Source organism: Bacillus rossius (assembly GCF_032445375.1).
Source record: "Bacillus rossius redtenbacheri isolate Brsri chromosome 4 unlocalized genomic scaffold, Brsri_v3 Brsri_v3_scf4_1, whole genome shotgun sequence".
Lineage (NCBI taxonomy): Eukaryota > Metazoa > Arthropoda > Insecta > Phasmatodea > Bacillidae > Bacillus > Bacillus rossius.
Genome location: NW_026962010.1, coordinates 3,158,900 through 3,176,941, shown reverse-complemented (window position 1 = coordinate 3,176,941; position 18,042 = coordinate 3,158,900). Strand labels below are relative to the sequence as shown.

The 18,042-nt window shown below is 33.7% G+C and overlaps 1 protein-coding gene across 2 annotated transcripts in view; it reads right to left on the bottom strand.

Annotated features, from left to right (window-relative positions):
* LOC134541749 (formin-J) overlaps window positions 1-18,042 on the bottom strand; it is a 33,713-nt gene that overhangs the window by 11,178 nt on the left and 4,493 nt on the right. The window lies entirely within an intron of this gene.

Below are 18,042 nucleotides of genomic sequence, written 5' to 3'. Positions count from 1 at the left end.
TTTAAAAAAAAAATTTTTAAGCAACGCGTTGTGACAGCGTTTTTATCTTCGAGTAAAAATATACTGCAGGTAAGTACAAATATTTCTTGTTTCTTTTTTACGTGAAACTTTTCCCAGCCTTCAATTGAAAGCCCCTTCTAATTGTACCTGTTTTTTAATATCACTGCTTTTCCCCGTCCATTTTGCAAGATAGCAAGAAAATAGTCGACAGTCTCATTACTGCCTGTACATGTTTTATTTAAATGTAAGTAAAAAACCAACTGAATGAAGTAATTTATTTTGCGTCTATGTTCTTCAAAGTGGGGACTATTAAAAGAAACCATGTCAACTTCCTCTCATCAGAGACACACACACACACACACACACACATAAGGCCCTGCACACCATTTCAACTTTTAACCATCTTTTTTTTTTCCAGGGCTTATTTAAACCCTCCATACAATCTAACATACCCGGATCTAGTCCTGAAAGACTGTCATTATAACGGGGCTGAGAAGGAAACGGAAATGGTAATCCGAAGGCCTCTGAGCTTCGCGTCGCCTTCGCAGGGCGCGCCTCGTCAGCTCGTCTGCACCCGCGCAGGGACAGCCAGGAGGGCGGGGAGGGGGGAGGGTAGTCACGTGACCGCCGGCTCGCGGTGACGTCATCCGCGCCTGGCCCGGACTATCGATTCGCGGCCGGGTTGGAAGCGTCCCAGGTTCCCCCGCGCGAGTGACGCGCGCTGCCTCCCCGCTTCCCCTCCTGCTTTAACCCCTTTCCCGACGAGTCCTCCCGGCCGCGGCGGCTACGCTACGCTTCCCGGCGTGACCTTGAAGGGTTCGTTCCCGTCCCGGGCGGGGCCCGTGTGTTTACGAGCCAGCACACGGCCATTCCTTTGTCCTCGCGGTCCTGCCAGCACACAGAGGGGTTGATAAGGGGGCAGGGGGGCGATAGCCCCTTCCGAAACCCAAATTTTACTTCTTATTTCTTTGAAGGGAATATTAATGTTAACTTAAAATACTTTCGTGAATGTGCTTAAACTCTTCTTTCAATCAAAATTTGCACGAAAATACTAAATGTCAGTATTTGAGACCAGATATTTTGAGAACATCCCAAGGGCAATGTCATGATTACTAACTGCATCCTCCTGTGTGCGAGAGCCCTGCCCGAGAGGTGTTCCTGGAACCGCCATTGTAAGGGGGATATATACACCCCTAAAACTAAGAAATAAAAAAATAGATATATCGATGAAGGTAGTTATGTTATTTTAAATGAAGCAATCCCAGATAGCAAAATAGGCTTGACTCAAGCTTGCCATGGTAAGTGTGTTAGCTTCAATCAAGTTTTATTCAAGGTAACTATTTACACATTACAATCTCGCAGAAAGAATACCATGACAAACTTGCAGCAATGGTTCAAAAAAAGGCTTTAACCAAGCTTGAATGTATCAAGCTTGCCCGGCAAGCACAATTCAAGTCATGTGACAATCTTGCGGCAAGCTTACACGCTATGTGGGATGTGAAATGTGACAAAACCTGGAGAAACTAACCACCAGGGATGGATCCAGAGTGATTAAGGGGGAGGGGGGCAGCCTGTCCCGGACGCCGAGGAGTTAAGAGGGACACATGATGGGCCGATAAAATATTTGTATTCTACCAAAATAGTAAAATATAAAGGTAATAAATATAACTATACAACATCTATCAAGTTTCAGAAAATGGTATGTTATATATGTCCTAATATCCTAATTATACATATAGGTATACATATATACTTATCAAAATGTTTTATTAGTACCTTGGATATGTATAGGATTTAGGTAATACTACAGCAAAAATAATTTTATCTTCTGTATTTTGTCAAATAATTATTTCAATATTGTAATTTAAATATGTGTATTTTTAAACTTTGTGTATTTTTACCTTTAGTGTGGCCACTGAACCTTGAACACTATAGGATTACTTTAAATACAGAACGTGAAATAAAAGTACACCTAAACACTGGTAGGTCCACAGAATATGAAAAAAAAAAAAAAAAATTTTGCATATACTGTAGCTACACAGATGCAAAACAAATTATTGGTACAGTAAAATAAAAAGAGGGTGGGGGGGGGGGGGTGGGGCACTAATCACAACTTCTGCCCTAGGTGAAGGAAAGCCTAGATCCATTCCTACAAACCACAAAGACAGTGATGCAAGTTAATGATAATGAATTGTTCAAACCCCTTGATGTTGACAAAGATATTTTTTTAATACAAAATATTTTTTTTTTAAATTCACTTCCAAAATAAATTCTTGTTTCTGCCATTGATAGCATATAATTTAAAGCAAAAGTGACCATCACATACCATTTTGTATATTCTATGTGAAATATTTAGTCAAATTGATTTTCAAAGCCAATTCCTACAACACCCAATTAAAAGTGACTTTGTTCCTTATGCTTAATTTATGTGTAGATTGTTTTCTATAAATTCAGGCGATCCATGAGAAACCACACATAGCCCTTATATGCTACAAGTAGAAAATTTATCTTAATTTTTTTTAAAGGATAATTATAATTCTTAAATTAGGAATAGGATTTTAAGAGCAGTAATTGTAAGGTTTTTGAATGGTGATTTTTATGAATGTATATTTATTCAATAAGCTCTTTGTCAACACAGATATTTAGATAACATTGTGGGCACATTTAACAACTGGAGGTAAAAAAAAACCAACTAAGTATAAATGGTATCCTGCTCAACATGTTTGATACAGTATGGCCTACACACTTTGCTTGATTATATAAAGTACAGCAGAAAAACTACTATGGAGTGAAACTTATTTGCTGAGGGGGACTGCAATTTCCGAGCGTTACGAAAATTCCAATCGCATGAGGGGAATAGTTGCGTATGGGGTGGGGGAACCGGTAGAGGAAGAGACAGTCAGGGGAGAGGAAGAAATGATGCAGCATATTTGCACAATTGCATGTGTGCATACTTAGTATATGCACACTCACTTACTTGTACACTCAGATACTTACATATATGCACTCACTTACTTGCACACTCACATACTTCCACATATGCAAACTTTAAACTTGCACATTTTCATTGTGCTTAAAATTTTCACACTCACATACTTGCATTTTTTTTTTTTAAATGTGAACTCAGCCAAAGAGAATTATGTTTCCAAAACCTAACAATGTAATAAGCAAAAAGTTTCACTTCTGTTGCCATGGACTCCACGGACACTTTTCAAAAAATAAAAAACCAACTATTAAAAAAAATTGGTTGTCTGTAAAGTCTGTTTATGGACGATAGTTTAACGTGACGTCATAACAAAACATTGATGAAATGATTGCATACTTTTATGAATAAGATTGAATAATTTTTAATGAATTATCACTATTTTGTATGGATACAAAGGAGTGAAATGAAATCTACAATTTAATTGATAAATTTACTTTTATTTGCACTCATTAATTCAAATATGTTTATTACTTTAACGAAGAGATTATTTTAACTATAACTTTTATACATGTTTGCTATTTAACTTCTTCCAATCTGTGTTATTCTGTTAAGGATAGGACGATGATAGGAAAAGTAGGAAACGAATTGGAGTGTTTCAAGTTTAATGTGCCTCGAAAAAGTCAAATCGATGGTTGTTCCAATCGAGTGGAAGAGAGATAGATGCGGCGCAAGCGTACAATGAGTGTAACGGGACAAAGCGTAATGGGACAATGTGCGTAACGATACAATAAGTCATCCTTTTTCGTGCGTGCAGCCGGCGTTCATCGATTTAATAGACGTTGTCACGTCAAAAATACCAAAACATGAACTTACTTTAGTCCTTATACTTAAGTCCATGTACTTAACTTATTTTTAGATTTTTTAAAATAAGTGATCATGTATGTGGTTACTGCCTTTTATATAGGTATTTATGATGCATTACAACATACACCCAAAACTTATTACAAGCATTAGCTAATTACTATTAAACTGGTTACAAATGTCAATATTTTTTTAGCATGCAAAACAACTAGCAAGCTATCAAAAAATTAACTACACACACATTAAGTACTACATAATAACAGTTTCAGAAGAATGTGAATCAACCCTAACATACCATAAACTATCTACCAACTTGATACTTATGAAATGCCCACTTCATATTTACCCTAAAAAATATGTCTCACAAAATTTATACAAAGAGTGGAAATTCAGGAAAACCTTGTGCGCTGAAAGAAAAAAAAGTAGTAATTAATAATTAATTTTAACTATAGTGGTAGATAACAGGTGCTTTTAAGAATATGCTATAATGGGAAACACATGTCTACATTTAAATCTCCTATAGGCTAATCCCTGGTAGTTTGTACACATTTGCAGAAATGTGCCACTAGCATAAACCTGTAGATAAATATATGTACTATAATAGTAAATAGGCCTATATTAGAAGGTTAATGAGGTTAAGTCGCTTATGCTCAATATACTGTATTGTAAATAAAATTTGAAAATTATGGTGTTTTCATATATTTGTATATCATAAATAAAAACAAACTTTCTATTTTAATCAAAAACACTATACATGTCAAGTAATATAACAGGGGAATGACTGATGAACAAAATACTAGACTACTAAAGAAAACTGTTTTGCAGCACTCAACGATCTCGTAGTCATGATATCTACTATTTATCTAATTCAGGCATTGTTTCAGTTAGGTTTATACAATAAAGTGTGTTTTTGTTTCATAAAGTGTGTATGTACTATTATTCCACGATTCACAGTGAAATCCAAGTGGTGCAAAATAATTTTTGATTGTTGTAAATACCAAGGCAGGGTAGGTTACAGAATAGTATATTTATCTTTTCGTGGTTGACTTTTAGTTCAGCTATTATCAGTCTATGATTAAAGACATTTTGTTTTTAGCATAAGTACAAAAGTTTTCCTCCACATGAATAGAACAAATTACTAAATAAGATGTGTATTATAATTACACTGCATTAAGGCAAACATATCCACCCTCAGTTGGTCAAAGAAAAAAATAGATTTTTTTTTTTGGACAAAACTAGTCTGTAGTCAAAGATGAAGGGACTTGAGTAAAGTACATTACTGCTATGCAGAAAACTGTGTGTCTAAAAACTACAAGCACAAAATGTCAAGGGCATCGCCAGCCGATTGTCTAAAAGGGGGGGGGGGGGCAAGTTGTGGGAAAAGTATGCATTTTTTTGCATTTTGCTACACTTTTTTGAATCTCTAGGGCTCTAGGGGGGGAAGCAAATGCCCCCCCCCCCTTACCACCCTGGCGACGCCCTTGCAAAGTGTGAGTTGTGATACAACCAAATTAAGATAAAAGTGTATGAATGGGGGCCATGACTTTGGGGGAGGGGGGTGGAGAGGGCACTGGGCCATTTACTTTTATGTGGCCAAAAAATATATATTTTTAATATACACGTATTGTTTTTTAATATACATGTATAGTTGTTACTGCAAAATCACCAGATTATGTACCGAAGGTGCAAGGATGAAGCTGTTACGATTGTGACTATACTGTCAACTGCTAAGTCTGCTCACAGAGTACAATTTCCTTTACTCGCTGAAGCTGCAAATCAGTTGCCGGTTCAGAGCCTTTGCGACACCTGTGTTGGAGGTTATGTTTTTACCGAGGCCTGCTAGCTCTCCGAAGCGGGGTACAGAGATAGTTGTACTCTGCTACAAACTACACTTGTTGAACTAATCAAGCTTCAACATTAATGTTATCTGACTAAAAGTAAGATACAAGATCACCAGATGTCCTTTTAACTGAAAGTAAAAAAAATAGTTTATAACTTGAGAAAATATTTTATGGTGTGGTGGAAAGCAAATTTCTATATGACCTCTTTATTAGTGCAAGGGATGACAAATAGTGATAGAAGATTTTAAAAAATATTACATTCGTTGTAAGCTATTCAATGCTGAATGCATTTAAGTTAAAACTTCATTATATTTTTGCCGCATGAAAATGAAAAAAAAAAAGTTTAATAGATCATTTTGTAATGAACGCAAAGATATTATGTTCATTAAGTTCTTAAAATGTTCTAAAAGTTCATAGAAGTTTCCAAAATATTTCCACAAAAAATAGGTACTTCTAAATCTACCTACGCATGTAGGCTGTGCCGAAAGGTTTTTTTTGTCTTAAATTCAGATCAAGCACTAGACTCGGAGATAATGGAAGATTATTTTTACCTAATATTTGTTTAATTACATGAGTATTATTTAATTTGTTGTCATTGAATTATTGTATTTATGTAGGGCATAACTTGTTCAATTTCCTTGTGCAAATTTTTATACACAAAACAGATTTATTTAATAGTTGCAAATATAAATACAGCAAAAAAAAAAAATATGGGAAAGATAATTTTAAAAAGGATTTTCTGGCTAATTTACTTTGTGCAAACAGTTTAAAAGTCAGAATAACACAAGTAATTTTTTAAATAATATTGTTACAAAAAAACATACATATTGAAATATAATTGGTCAGGAGCTTTTATAATTTGAGCGGTAAGTACTAAGATGGTTTTTATAATTGATGTCATTTTCTTTTAATGATACGACAGTACCCACTATCATTTAACTGGACTGAAGTATCCAACAGAATTCCAACTTGTATTTTTTTTTTTAGATAGCTATTTTATTTTATGTAAACTATTTCTTGGATATTATGCTTGAGCACTGAAGTTGATCATGTAAAATAATCTCATTTGAAATACATTTTATTAGAAATTTTCCATGCAAAATATAATGATAAATTTTAAACTGCGATAATGGAAAACCACAAGCGTTTAAGTAAACTAACTCTAAAGTATTGTTTCATCTATATGCAGATTTTGCTGTTTAACAGTCAGATAGTGAAATCAGACAGATTGAATTTTTTTATCACTGATGATCAAATAAGATGACTCTTTGTAAGTCCAGGTAAAAATAAAAAATAAAAATCATGGAATTTGGAAACTGTCAAGCAAAAAAGTTTTAAAACCCGTAAAAAAGCTTAACACATTGGCACTATATCATTAAGTGTCGGTACAAGCCAGAAAACAGTTAACTTAAAAAAAAAGAAAAAAAGAAACAAAATCAATCTTTAAACAGGACAAAACAGAATTCCTAACCTACATTTTTTCAGATGACACAATATAAACTTACATCAAAAATATCTTATCAGTAGTTCTGAGCATGGCTTATGATGAAGTCAAAATATGTATGCCTGTCAGGAGGATAGCAGATTCAGAGATACAATATTAAGAGATAATCAGAATAGTGTGTTATTGGGTGCTTGCTTTAAAACCTGTATTGCAGGTAGGCTATACTGTGATACTGACACTGCACTTATTCAAATTAAATCGGTTGCCCCAATTTAGAGATTTAAATATAAAAGATGGGGTGGAACCCAAATTTATTGAACTTGAATCACAAAGAGTACCCCGAATCCCACTTTATGGTTCAAAGGTTAAAAATAAAATAATTTACAAAATAGGTACAAAATTATATTAACTATGGTGTTTAAACAAGTAACCGTTTAAATGGTTGTTACAGGAACTAAGTTTTCAGAATCAATACATATAATAATGTTATGTACATATGTAATTATATATTAAAAGTCTATCATTTTCGAGAATGGTAATAGGATAGGTATGAACAAAAACACACAAAAGTTAGACCTAGATATCTTTAAGTTTTCAGTGTTGAGTTTTCAAACTTACTACATTCCCTCCAATGATTTTTTAGAATATTTTTATGTTGAATCTCAAATGTTTCAAATACTAGATATACAATCATATTGTATTCAAGATTAACCGATTCAACTGTCCCATCCCTATTTAAAAGTCATATTCAAAATGGTCATGATTCAATTTAATAAACATAAATTATGATATGAAAATAGTTTTATATTTTGTCGACTATGTAAAAGAAATTATAAAATGATGCAATTTATTGGTAACAAAATAACAAAAAACTGGCAAAAAAATGAACATTTTCCTTCTCACATTCACAGATCCTATAATACATACATTATCCAAGGATAAAGACATTATCCACTGATAAATCTATTTTCTTCCCATTTTACTTTACAAAGACAAACCAGAAAATATCAGCATTAAAGTTTTGAAATGTTTAAGTTAGGTATGTAAAACCACATGGAAAATTTTTTTTGTATTTAACAAAAATATTAAAAATAATTTTTCAAAAAACTACACACATTATTGAACTTAAATAGTTCACAATGAGTGCAGTTAATACATGTACAGGAGCTGCTGGAAATTGAACATAACAAGGAAAAGTTGTGTACCGCACACAAGCATCCGTGGAAACAGCTGACGTGGCATAGTGACAATAGTTACACCTAACACCCAGCTTCAGCTTCCAATGTACATGCGATCCACACTAAAATTGTGTGCTCCGAAAATTACGGCACGTAAACTTTAAACATGTAAAAAATAGAGTATATATTTATACTAAAGTATTGACATAACAGTGAGAGAGTCTTTCAGGACTTGAAGATGTGTAGCAAATTCATGTGTTTTCGTGTTGCCAATACACTTATAACACAAAACTCAGACATGAAATTTAACGCAGAATTCTTTAAACTAATGCAGAAGTTATAAATACATGAAAATTGTGTTTTCATCTACATTTCTGGATGCTAATCACACATAGTTTCTGCACCCACCAGTAGAATTCTCTGCCAGAGCAGCAGAGCAGCTATATACACTATTGAATCATTTGATTAGTAGACAGAAGTTTTAACTATACAATGAAACAGCTCTGGTTAAAGCGAAAAAGACTTGAAAAAATACTAAACCCCATCTTTGGACCTGATTTTCGACAAGTAATTTTATTAAAATACTGCCCATTTTGTTTAAATTCATTAAAGAGTTAATAATATAAAGTTTCCATTTGGATTTACGAACTTTGGTTTGCACCATCCGCCATAAATGGCAACACTGTGGTTACACAGTTCCGCTCCATGTGACTTCCAATCCATTCACGAAATGACTCCTACCAAATGCAGTATACAAAATGCTAAGATGTTACACATAAAATAAACTTAAATTTAAAAAAATTTAAAAAAAAAAACACTTTTATCGTTGAAAGAACTGAAAATTTAAAAATAAAATTAAAATTTAAGTTATTTGTCCAACAGCGTAATAATGCATCAAAACTCTGTATAACTAAAAACATAGGGTACTTGATATAATTTATCTTAAATTTTCTATCAGTAATAATATTTGTAATAGATTTTCTTTCACTAATTTTAGCATATAGTCATTACGAAAATGAAAGAAGACGGCACCCCAAACTTTTAGTTATACAGAGTTGTGGTGGATTATCTGTCTGTTAGACAGAAAACTTAAATTAAAATTTTATTTTTTAATTTTAAGTTCATTCAACGATAAAAGCATTTAATTTTTTAAACACTAGGGGTTGTCCATTAATCACGTGATGTTTTTTTTAGCAAATTTTTAACCCCCCCCTCCCCCCTAGTGATTTGTGGTGAGGTTTCAGACTAACCCCCCCCCCCCCCCCCCCACCACCCCAATAAATCACGTGTATTTTTTTGGTACAAAATATTTTTAAAAATTTCAGAATATTATCTTTAAATATAGGTATAATCTAATTCAATTCTGGAAAATTAAGTACAGTGATAAAAATGTTCAGATACACATTAAGGTTGCAGGTTTATTCTCACTGGCATAAAAATAATAAAGGAAAGGCTTATATGTGATTTACGCATGTATTCGGCGCCAAAATCACAAAGTCACACGTCACTTTTCGGTTTAGTAGAAATCGCGCGAAAAAATAAATACATGTGATATTTCGTGATTTTTCCCGATTACCCCCCCCCCCCCCCCCCCCCTTTCTTAGAGCCTCACGTGATTAATGGACGATCCCCTATGTATAAGTTAATTTTATAATTTTTAGTCTCAAAGTAAAATAAGAATATGGAATATGAGTAATTCAAACATATTAAAAATACTAAATATGAGTGATTAAAGTATTTGTTTGTTACAATGAACTTAAAATTAGTCATTAATGTTTACGTAATCTAGTCATTTCAGCTAAAGCGTCAACATTACATGGATCTTTTCTTGTTATCTTAGAGCAATCAAGTTCTTCTACTTGGAGACCATACAGTGACTTTATGCGACTAAGAACTACATAAGCCTGTCTGGCAGCAAAGAGATGCAATCCCAAATAAACAACTGCATAATCTACAGTGCAACCTTGCATTTTACGCACGGTAGATGCCCAACTCAGTATTAATGGCAACATTCGCCTTTTAGCAGTACCACAGCAGTATTTCGCTGGAAACTGAATGGCTATTGGTTTAATTATACGTACACCATCTGTGCCGAAATCAACACGGGCTGATGGAATGTCCGTATCATACACTTGATCACGCCGGAAGAGTGGCCAGATAATTTTATTTATAGTACCCATATTGCCATTAACGAACACCGGACACATTTTCCACCGTAACCCGACCTCGGAAACACTCTGAATCAAAAAGAATATATTTTTGAAATTTTCCAAATATAGGAACATTATGTTCCCCCTCTGAGGGGGAGAAAGTCGAACCCCGGACACATTTTATACCATAACCCAACCTTAGAAACACTTTTAATTGAAAAAATATATATTTTTGAATTTTTCTAAATTTAGGGGCATTACGCTAACCCTCCCCCCCCCTTTTTCTTTTCCCCCACCCAACTCAGGCCCATTTTCCACCATAAGCCGATAACCCGACCTTTTGGATCGGAAACACTTCAAATCGAAAAAGCATTGAGTATTAAAATTCTTGAAATTTTGGGTATTTAAACCCAGCCCCCCCCCCCCTCCCCCCCCCCCCCAAATACAACAGAGTCAACCCCAGGGAAGACCTCATGGATACACAAAAAGCCTGGTTGTTAACCATAGCTAAAAATTAGTGGTTTTTTGACCCTATGACCCCTCCCCCACTCCCCCTTAATACTAAGGCCTTAAGTTTTAACAATATTGTATTCTCAGAGGTTCTCTAAATGTATGCAAAATTCTAACACATTCGGACGATGAAAAGTGGGTAAAAATTGAATGGAAAGATTTTATTACATAGTCCATTCATACATACAAGTGAAGCTAATAAAAGTGTGTTGAAAACAACAACAATGTGCTTCAATATAACTAAGTAACATTACTTATGTATGTAGGTATGTAGGCCTACTTCAAGGTAATGTGTTAAAACATATATAATAATTTCATAATTTGCTGATGTTTTACTGCATACAAGCACATGACAGGAATACTTATGAAGACAGAATATAACCTATATTAAGTAATAAATATAGGATTGAAATACATTATTCCTGCCTATTTTGCATCTACAAAAGCCTATATGACACCTAACCTATAGGTATCATTGAGAAGATGTACAAGATGCAGCACTCAGATGCAAGAGTTGTAGCAATTTGAGTAGATCTACTGCTTCTGGTAACTAGAACAAGTTACTATTTGGTTGTCGAATTGGTAGAAGGTGGACCCCACACAAACATAGTCACTATTATTTAATAATTTAAGTCCATTCTTGCAAAAAGTTGAGAGGTTTGTTTTTCTTAATTTTTATAACTTTAAAAAAAAAAATTTCCTACAAAATCATTGAAAAATTAGGTAGGTATAACAAGTATGTCTTCATTTTTTTATATAAACATGAGCTATGTTTTTCTTTTATTAAGTTTTCTCCTTAGGTCTACTGGGTTTTTTTTTCTCGATCATTATCTGTTCCCTCTTTTTTAAATCAATCTTGCATGTAGGTGACTAGATATTTCTTCACATGTTAAGCACTTCTTCAACCTTTCCTCGTACCCTTCATAATTTCCTCAAAAAAGTAAGTCAACAATGCCTTTAACTTTGGTAGTTGTTTGGGCATTAATGTTTTAGTAACGTTTCCCTTAGTTTCTTCATTGTTGATAACACTTGAGTCCTCGCTGGCACCTTGATGAGTAGTTATTTTATGGAACAGTGGATTTTATGAAATGTTACATTTCATTACACCAGCATAAACTTTCTTTCCCTTTTTCCCTCATCTACACTGGCATTTCCAAGATATTTAGGGCCTGTATACCCACCTTTAAAAGTTCCTGAGATGTTCGAGTACCTAATATGTTTGAACTGGATATCTGCTACTGCCATGTAGGTATAACAAACTCTAGGTAGGTAGCAGTAAAATAGGTATACTTTCACTCAGTCATGTCACATTATATTTAAATCTTGGGAAATATGAAAAAACTGAACTATACAAAACTTACAACAAAAAAAAGTCAATCACATAATCGCAAGAGAAAAAATTATCCAGTTAGAAAAAAAAAAAATTAAATGTTCACTTTAGAATGTAGCATGTTCTGTGTATGTAATCTGTAAATATGTAGTAAATGGTGTCAACCATAAACGAGGCTTAACGGAATGTAAAATAAATAAATAAATAAATAATCCAGTAGTGGCCAGAAACGTACAAGTATTTATGTTTAAGATTGTAGTGTATCTATTGTCAATGTTGACAAATGAGTTTTTAAGACAGGTGCAAATGGTAACATGATTATTTGTGTCGATACCAGCAATTGAGAAAGCTTACAGGAAATGAATGATGTCATAAGAGTAGGATATAAGAAAAAAAATTAGTTTTTTTTTATAAGTTGTTATCAGTATAGTCCTTTATCTATTGGTATCAATGTAGCAGAGAAATGTAGGAGATTGTTTTCGAAGTTTGTGAGAGAAACGGAACACCAAGCAGTGAAACAGTGGAAATTCTTTAAAAGCAATGGTAGATTTAAATTGAAGAAATGTTATTAAGGTATGTTAAATACAAGTAAAGATCTATGTTGAGTTGTGAGTACGTAATGGTGTGAATGAAATGTAAATAATTTAATATGTATAATGTTATGTATATAGTGTATTATTGCGTATTGTAGGAATAACAAGGGGGAGGGGGAGACAAAGATGAAGATGGAAATACCATTTGGCAATACTGATATTTAAAAAGTTAAATGTGTGAAAAATGTACAAAAATCGTGAAGTAGAGTACAGTCCCACCTGGTGTATTCTATTTGATGGTACTGGTATCTAAATATTTTAATGTGTGTAAAATGTAGAAAAAATTTATTCTTGGTATCGTGAAGTAGTACAGTCCCACCAGGTCTCCTCTATTTCACAATATCAGTATTTAATTATGTTAAAAATGTGATATATATACGATCAAAGTGGCACTTACCGGTATTTAGTTGGTAAAAAAATCCCTCAATTTCAAGGAAATGTGTTATTGGAATCATAATATAGAATAGAGCGGGGGATTATATTCTGGTTAACGATACCGGAAAACATTAGTTATAGAAAACGTAATAAGCGAAAAATAAGGATAACGTTTCCTGCCCAAAACCCCCATATTCCCATGCTTGGCCCGAAAGAAAGTAGGGGTGGTAATGACGTAAGTGAGGCCATCTTGGTAACATCATGAAAAATGGTGTGGTATCACATTCTAGAATAGTCCCTATTATTTTGGAGTCTTTATTGTTTTTAAAATAACTTCAATTATTTATGGTAAGGAATTAAACAAGATATAAAATGCAGGAAATAAAAACAAAATCACTGACAACAGCTAACAGCACTGGACGATAGTATGAAAACAACATAGACGAGCACAGTAAGCAAGCTTATTATAACGAAATCTGTCTGCCTGTTGTCAATAATTTTCTCCTTGTTGTTTCGTCTAGTTCATAACCAATTAGTTTTTCTCCCCATGTTGTTTTGTATGGTTTTACTTAATCAATTGAGTCTCTGGAATTCCATGTGTGTCAAGCTGTTAACTAATCTTTTTTTGACAATGCTAACCTGGGCTTATTTCCTGTGTTTTGTACATTTTATGTGTTTTATTCATCAATCTTGGTTTTCTAAGAAGGGTAATCGCTTTTCATGTCCATAAGTTCATAATTATTCACCTGATTACATACTTATACAATTGCCACAAACTTTTATGGATTTTTTTTTGTTTTGCAAAAGAGACATTACAAGACTCTTTAGACACAAAACTTAAATTTTTATGCCTTTTAGGATACAAGAATATGGCTAACAACAACCATATTTTTTATCAGGTAAACGTGAAAAATAATTAGCCTATGAAATGTATAGGTAAGGTTTTACAGCACACAATTTTGAACAGATGTTTAAAAGTGACGGAACCTCCAATATTATAGAGAAATTCAAGAGCAGAGTAACTTTTCCGTAAAACAAAAATTTAACATGCATTTAATTTCTTCCAGACATGTTTATCAATCATTCTCTAAGGGATCCTTTTGATGCTTCAAGAAGTTTGCCAAACATTAGTGGGCGATTGGTTAGGTTAGCTTTTTTAATTACGACTGTTGCTTAACCTGAACTAGCTGTCCACCCTATTTATCCATACTTTAAATGTAGCTAACCTTACCTAACCAACCATTTACACAATTTAAGGTAATTTTAATGTAGCTAACCTAACCCCATTTTAACAATTGCACCATATTTCTAATGCAATACGATAAGTTAATTAATGTTAATACGATAAATTATTTGAAGTATAGCAATGTCATCTTACAGAATTATTGGAAAACATTATACAAATTATGAAAATTAAATTAAATTTGTAGAAAAAATACTCTGCTCTAGAATGACTAGGTGCCCTATAGTGGGCTTTGATTTACTAGGGCAGTTATGGCCATAGGACTGGCAGCATTGTTCAACACGCCCCGTTTATCAAATAAATACTGTACATACTATCAGATAAACTGTTGTTTAATAGCTTTGTTTGTATACATGTATATTGTCAGTAGGCAGTGTTATGAAGTCATGATATTCTCCCAAAAATATTGAAAAAAATATTATTTATATTTTGGTAATATATATTTATGTTGTTTAATGGTATTTATTATTAGATGTAAAGGTGTAGTTTTAAGTGAATAATTTTCAGTTTCTTCATCACAAGACAAATATCATATTTATATGTTATCCTCACATGGTTCACACCCTCTTGAGTAAACAACTATCAAATTCAAAATATTTTTGTATTTAAAAACTAATCACGTGGCCCAAATTCGCCAGTTGTCCTGGGCATGCACAAAGTGTTGTTTGCTGCCATGTTGGAAAACAAAACAACATTAAAATACCTGCACTTATCCTTTACTTGCAAGCTGTAAATCTTTATTAAGAATTCTTAATGAAATTTAAGGACTTAATCAATTCAAGACAAATTAAGGACTTTTTAAGGCTATTAAGGAGGTGTACGAACCATGCTACAGAATAAAACATTAAAAAAATGTTGTAGGATATTTAATATTAATTCATGCCTTTGGCCCTCAGACTGGTTTCAGAAACATAATCTGGTCCTCGAAATGAGTGAAATTGGCCAACCGTGCACTAGGGCACAGACACTGAGCTTATAAGTAACTTGAGCCACTCTGAGGGTTTGGATTGAAGCTGCACTTGAGTGTGATGCATTGGTGATCACGTTCACAACACCCGCCAGGTTTATATCTACAGTAGTTGTGCAATTGTCATCCTCAATAAGTAGCGAAATAATGTGTAATGTTTGCCGTTAAATCTTTGAGGGACCCTTGGCCACAAGGATCTTAGAAACGTGGATCTTAAAGGTTGTCAGAGGTTTTTGTTGACCATCAGAATATTTGCAAGGATTCTTACAGGAATTTAAAAAGGTCCTTTTGTCCTTTTGTGAAAGGACAATTTGCTTTTGTGCTTTGAAGCATCCTGGTGGCTTTTGAGGGGTTTGTGCACCATCTTTTCGTAATAATGTGATGAAATTTTTTTTGATTTTTCTGCCAACTGGTGTCTACATCTTGTAATGTTAAAGTGTCACTGTCAAATTATTAAATGGAAAATGTAAATATAGAAAATAGCTTAAAAATTTATAAGGCAAACAAATGAGTGTGAAAAAATATTTCTTTGTTAATACACCAGGTTGTGTTAGAATGGGAAGAATTTTGATATTATTTCATGGCTAGTTTCTCATACAAAGCAACATTGAAACAAAAGGATCCTTGGTTAGTAAAGAACAAAGCAACCGAGGCACTGGCATCAGGAGCAGGAACACTTTCCCTTCCTTCTCTCCCTGAGAGAAGACATATGGGGCATGTGTCGTTTTGCCTAAAGGCGTTTTGCCTAATTTTAGGCAAAACATCGTTAGGAATATTGGCGTTGGCCAAATAGGAGTTAGGCAAAACACCATTAGGCAAAATGGCGTTAGGCAAAATGCTGTCAGGCAAAATGCCGTTAGGCTAATCCCCATTAGGCAATTCGCCATTAGGCAAAACGATTTTTCCTCTTTTAGGCAAAAAGCTGTTAGGCAAAATGCTGATTGGTAAAACGCCGTTAGGTTAGGCAAAACGCCGTTAGGCATATCGCCGTTGGCCAAATCGTAGTTAGGCAAAATGCCGTTAGGCAATTCACCATTACACAAAACGCCGTTAGGCAATTCGCCCATAGGCAAAACGTGGTTTTGTCATCATAGTAACATTTTAGGCAAAACGCTGTTAGGCAAATCGCCATCAGGCAGATCTCCGTTAGGGAAAATGCCGTTAGGCAAATCGCCTTTAGGCAAATCGCCTTCAGGCAAATAACAGTTAGGCAATTCGACGTTAGGCAAAATGACTTTATGCAAATCGCCGTAACGAATTCATGTTTAGGCAAACTGCCTTTAGGCAAATCGCCTGTTACTCGACATATGTTCCGTGAAGATGCCAATTTACGGATAGCACCTGACAACATCAATAATCAATACCATATTTTCCTTACAACCTTCTTCTACACACTGCACTGTAATGCAGGCCACACCCACTAAGGAATTTTTTTCCTGAAACATGAAACTTTAATTTCATGAAACCATTCAATGTAAAAAAAAAAAAACCAAAAACACTGTATTCCACGAAACCAAAATTTAACATAGTTTAATTGATGTGCAATAAATATGAGACAAATATCATGACATTTCATTAAATTAGTCTCTTCAGTGTGTCGCCCATCTAAATGCACTGACCCCGCATTCAACCCCCAAATTCATCCCCTGAGCTGACAAGATTTCAGGGCCAGTTCCATAGTGTGAATATTGGTATGGAGTAGGTACATACGTACGCAATCTGTGCAGTATCAGATCAGAAGCAATATTAAAGAACTCATTTATCAAAGGAAATGTCGAAAACATGTCATGGCTAGAGACAAGATTTTATGGTTTTATTTGTATTCCACTTTCGTTTTTAAAACAGATGATTTCGGTGTTACTGTTTTTAGTTTTATAAAAGCTGTTTTGTAGTACTTAATCCACCAAAATAGCAGTAAAATTTATTTGCTGCATTTTTACGGTAAAATAATTTTTAATTAATTGGTATAAAACAGATACATTAAGAAATGCAAAATATAACAAATTTAATTAATTTTGCTGACCTATGCATTTTGGTACAAATTTTTGTCCGCAAATAATGACATCCCTCGAATTTCAAATATTTTGGTTCCTTTTTTTATGATTTGAATAAGTTATCTTTAAATTCTTTTTAATTCAATGATATAACTTGCATTTTGTTCCTGTATGGTGTATAACTTGCAGTTCGATGTTATGCTGTGTTTGACACGCTGTTCTGTGTTATTTCAGTTTTATCGCAATTCACCATAATATATTATAATCTTGTCCCTAGTCATGGTGTATGCAGTAGTCACATTATAATGGTAGGATATAAAATTTAATCCAACTAAGTTCATGCCTCCGAGATTCAATGTAAACATTGCCTGAAAATACAAATTTAGGATAGATACTTTAGTAAATAATTGGAACATAAGTAGGTAGGTAAATAATCATTGACAAATTATAACACAGATGTATAAGGCTATGTAACTTATTGCCTTATTTTCATAGACCCATCAAAAACAGCTGATTTAAGCTATTACACATGTTTTTGCTTACATTTGCTGTTTTTTTTAACTGGAACAATTATTATTAAATTATTATGTCCAGAAGAACTGTAATTTAAAAATTTTAATGGAATGAAAC